The sequence below is a fragment of the Pelobates fuscus genome, chromosome 8 (genome assembly GCF_036172605.1).
Source record: "Pelobates fuscus isolate aPelFus1 chromosome 8, aPelFus1.pri, whole genome shotgun sequence".
NCBI classification, from domain to species: Eukaryota; Metazoa; Chordata; class Amphibia; order Anura; family Pelobatidae; genus Pelobates; species Pelobates fuscus.
Window position 1 is genome coordinate 10,581,077 of NC_086324.1, and position 5,441 is coordinate 10,586,517.

A 5,441-nucleotide genomic window follows, 5' to 3' on the forward strand; every position below is an offset into this window, starting at 1 on the left:
TGGTCAGGTGGTGGTGCCAGCCCCACCGAGGGCTTGTACCCAGGTATGCTAATAAACTGAAAAATGAAAAAATCTCCCAAGAAGGAGATCTAAAACTGGCATAGGAAAAGGTTAGACAACTATAATAAAGTGATACTTACAAATCCTAGTGAGCATAGGTGTATAATAGAGGGAGAAAGGGAAAGCAGAGTAATGCTTCCTAATACCGTGGTTAGTACCCCTTGTTAAAGTAAATTGAGTAATGGACAAAAGTCTTTATTGTATAATTTATATATAACAAAGGGATACTATACTCATTCCCCTATAGTGGCTAATTGTGTAATAATGGTAATACTATTACCTATTATATAATATTGCCAGGGGCAAGGAAGTTCCCTCTAAATAGTTAGGTATAGGCAGAGAGTATGGAGACCGGAGTGATGCTGTCATAAAAAGTGTCAATAAGGTGATATAAAGTTAAATGTATCACAGACACACAGCCACCCTTTCTCTAAGCTAGTTTCCAGAAATGCTGGATACGTAGAAGGGCTATAAAGACTCAGAGAGGTCTAAGAAGAATCCTCTAAACTAGCCCTAATCTCCTTAAACACCTTCAAGGGTGTTCTAAGCTAAAGCTCAATCTAAACGTTTAGATGACTGCCTGATTTCCCATCACAGATGCTGGCTAGGAATAACACTGTGCAAGACAAAGAGTGGGTCTAAGTGCCCATAGTGCAGTAAAGTGTCCCTAGTGAAGTGAAAAAGAGAATAACGAGCTGGCGCCCAAGAGAATAACGAGCTGGCGCCCTATCAGGGGACGTGTATATGGCATCGATTTTAGGAACCGGGAGATGGAAAAAGATGCTTGGTTGGTCCTCCTACTTCAAATTTGGGGCACTGCGCGTGCAATCTAATGTGCCACCAGATAGGAGTGGTGTGTTAAGTAGTATCATTCCTATCAGTTTAATCCCTGTTATGTGCCTTTTTTTGTTTGTTTGGTTTTTGAAGCCACAGTGCAGCACCAGAGTCCCGAAAAATTAGGCATGTACACATGCCTGAAAAATTAGGTATTGTTGAAGCCGCTGGGCCAGAAAAATTGATGTTTGTTTCCCTGGCAGAAAGTGCCCCAAAACATTGCGGCTTGAACCCTAGTTGGTGGCGGATAAGTCACGCAAGTCAACCGGCATTCAGAGCTAAAATACAGCAGCGTGTGGACCATTTTTAGCCCAAGGCTGCTCATCTCATCAGGCCTTTTTTAGTCGAATGAAAGGTGAGGTAATCTAGACTTTTTTTACCTAGGCGACTTCTCTTCTCAGTGACAATACCTATTGCTGCACTGAAGGTCCTTTCTGACAGGACACTTGAAGCGGGGCAGGCCAGAAGTTCTATCGCAAATTGGGATAGCTCAGGCCACAGGTCAAGCCTGCACACCCAGTAGTCAAGGGGTTCATCGCTCCTCAGAGTGTCGATATCTGCAGTTAAGGCGAGGTAGTCTTCTACCTGTCGGTTGAGTCGTTCTCTGAGGGTAGATCCCGAAGGGCTGTGGCGATGCATAGGACTTAAAAAGCTTCGCATGTCCTCCATCAACAACACGTCTTTAAATGTCCTGTCCTTGCCGGCGTGGTCGTGGGAGGAGGAGGATGACTTTCACCTCTTCCCCTGTTAGATTCCCGTTGTGCTGTGACATCGCCCTTATATGCTGTGTAAAGCATACTTTTTAATTTATATTGCAAATGCTGCATCCTTTCCAACTTGTTGTAATTTGGTAACATTTCAGCCACTTTCTGCTTATACCAGGGGTCTAGTAGCGTGGATACCCAGTACAGGTCGTTCTCCTTCAGCCTTTTTCTACAAGGGTCCCTCAACAGGCACGACAGCATGAAAGACCCCATTTGCACAAGGTTGGATGTCGAGCTACTCATTTCCCGTTCCTCCTCCTCAGTGATCTCAATGAAGGTATGTTCTTCCCCCCAGCCACGTACAACACCACGGGTACCAGATAGGTGACAACGAGCACCCTGGGATGCCTGTTGTGGTTGTTCTTCCTCCTCCTCCTCAAAGCCACATTCCTCCTCTGACTCCTCTTCCTCACAATGCTGATAAGGCTGTTTCTGGTGGTGATGGTGACCACAACTCTTCCTCTTCCTCTTCACGCTCATCTACGGCTTGATCCAGCACTCTTCACAGGGCACGCTCCAGGAAGAAAACAAATGGTATAATGTCGCTGATGGTGCCTTCGGTGCGACTGACTAGGTTTGTCACCTCCTCAAAAGGATGCATGAGCCTACAGGCATTGCGCATGAGCGTCCAGTAACGTGGCAAAAAAAATCCCAGCTCCCCAGAGGCTGTCCTAGCACCCCGGTCATACAAATATTCATTAACAGCTTTTTTTTGTTGGAGCAGGCGGTCGAACATTAGGAGTGTTGAATTCCAATGTGTCGGGCTGTCGCAAATCAAGCGCCTCACTGGCATGTTTCGCCACTGGATATCTGCAAAGTGCACCATGGCCGTGTAGGAACGCCTGAAATGGCCACACACCTTCCTGGCCTGCTTCAGGACATCCTGTAAGCCTGTGTACTTATGCACAAAGCATTGTACGATCAGATTGCACACATGTGCAATGCACGGCACAAGTGCCAACTTGCCCAACTTCAATGCCGCCAACAAATTTGTTCCATTGTCACAAACCACTTTGCCGATCTCCAGTTGCTGCAGAGTCAGCCACTTTTCCACCTGTGCGTTCAGGGCGGACAGGAGTGCTTGTCCGGTGTGACTCTCTGCTTTCAAGCAAGTCAAACCCAAGATGGCGTGACACTGCCGTATCCGCGATGTGGAATAGTACCTGGGGAGCTGGGGGGTGCTGTTGACGTGGAGCAAGACGCAGCAGCAGAAGAGGACTCAGCCGAGGAGGTTATGGAAGAGGATGGAGTAGGAGGAGTAGAGGAGGTGGCAGCAGGCCTGCCTGCAAGTCGTGGCGGTGTCACCAACTCCTCTGCAAGGTCACGCATTCCATGCTTGGCAGCCGTCAGCAGGTTTACCCAATGTGCAGTGTCGGTGATATTCCTGCCCTGACCATGCTTTGCAGACCAGGTATCAGTGGTCAGATGGACCCTTGCCCCAACACTGTGTGCCAGACATGCCATTACTTCCTTTTGCACAATCGAGTACAGGTTGGGGATTGCCTTTTGTGAAAAGAAATTTCGTCCGGGTACCTTCCACTGCGGTGTCCCAATAGCTACAAATTTTTTGAACGCCTCAGACTCCACCAGCTTGTATGGTAAAAGCTGGCGGGCTAATAGTTCAGACAAGCCAGCTGTCAGACGCTGGGCAAGGGGGTGACTTTCTGACATTGGCTTCTTACGCTCAAACATGTCCTTGACAGACACCAGACTGTGGGCAGATGAGCGGGAACTGCTCAAGGCGAGAGACGGAGTGGCGGATGGTTGAGAGGGGGCAAGGAGGACAGCAGTGGTTGATGTGGCTGAAGATGCTGGACAAGGAGGAGGATGGCGGCTTTGAGTTTGTGTGCTGCTTGTACTCATGTGTTGATCCCATAGGCGTTTGTGATGTGCGATCGTGTGCCTACGCAAAGCAGTTGTACCTAGATGGGTGTTGGACTTCCCACGACTCAGTTTCTTTTGGCACAGGTTGCAAATGGCATCGCTGTTGTCAGAGGCAGACACACAAAAAAAATTCCACACTGCTGAGCTCTGCAATGACGGCATTCTGGTGGTGGACACAGCATGCGTTGATTGGCGTGCTGTCGGGCTGACCCCGGGTGCCGATGCATGCTGTGTGACTATGCCACTAGCTCCTTGCGACGACCTCCCCCTGCTTCCAACTCGTCTCCTCCTCCTCTCTGTCTCCCCATCTGAACTTTCGCCCTGTTCTTCTTCTTGCTGAGCGGACACCCACGTGACATCCATGGACGCATCGTCATCATCAACCGCTTCACTTGCATCTGACAACTCAGCAAAGGAAGCAGCAACAGGTACAACAACATCATCATCATCACACCGTACGTCCATGTGTGTAATGCTGCATGACTGAGACATATCCCTGTTATCTAAATCCTCTGGCAATAATGGTTGTGCATCACTCATTTCTTCAAATGGATGTGTAAATAACTCCTCTGACAGATAAAGTGAAGTGGCTGTGGTGCTAGTGTTGGTGGTGGCGGCAGACGGGAGAGTGGTATCTTGAGAGGTGCCCGAAGCTAAGCTGGAGGAGGATGGTGCGTCAAGGTTCCGAGCAGAAGCTGTAGAAGATTGGGAGTCCTGTGTTAGCCAGTCAACTATGTCCTCAGAACTTTTCAAGTTCAGGGTACGTGGCCTCTGAAAACTGGGCCTTATTCTAGGGCAAAAGGGAATCACAGCACCACGACCACGATGGCCCCTGCGGGGTGGCCTGCCTCTGCCTGTCATTATTTTTTGGATTAGTGGTACTATGCGTGCAAGCTACTGTGAGACCAGATATGAGTGGCACTGTGCAGTGGCAGAGGTCGGCAGAGTACACGCTGTAGGCCTGACACACCCGCTTGAAGACAACTAACTGCTATTCAATCTCTAACAGTGAAAAAAGTTTTTTGGTTTTTAAATGCACGCTATTGTGACACCAAGCCAGATATGAGTGGCACTGCGCACTGGCAGAGGTTGGCAGAGTACACGCTGTAGGCCTGACACCCGCTTGCAGACAACTAACTGCTATTCAATCTATAACAGTGAAAAAAGTTTTTGGGTTTTTAAATGAAAGCTATTGTGACACCAGATATAAGTGGCACTGTGCACTGGCAGTGGTTGGCAGAGTACACGCTGTAGGCCTGACACCCGCTTGTAGACAACTAACTGCTATTCAATTTATAACAGTGAAAAAAGTTTTTGGGATTTAAATGCAATCTATTGCGACACCAGATAAGAGTGGCACTGTGCAGTGGCAGAGGTTGGCAGAGTACACGCTGTAGGCCTGACACCCGCTTGCAGACAACTAACTGCTATTCAATCTATAACAGTGAAAAAGGTTTTTGGGTTTTTAAATGCAATCTATTGCGACACCAGATAAGAGTGGCACTGTGCAGTGGCAGAGGTTGGCAGAGTACACGCTGTAGGCCTGACACCCGCTTGCAGACAACTAACTGCTATTCAATCTATAACAGTGAAAAAATGTTTTTGGTTTTTAAATGCAATCTATTGCGACACCAGATATGAGTGGCACTGTGCACTGGCAGAGGTTGGCAGAGTACACACTGTTGGCCTGACACACAGACGCTTGCAGACAACTAACTGCTATTCAATCTATTACAGTGAAAAAAAAGTTTTTGGGTTTTTAAATGCACGCTATTGTGACACCAGATATGAGTGGCACTGTGCACTGGCAGAGGTTGGCAGAGTACATGCTGTTGGCCTGACACACAGACGCTTGCAGACAACTAACTGCTATTCAATCTGATACAGTGAAAAAAATGC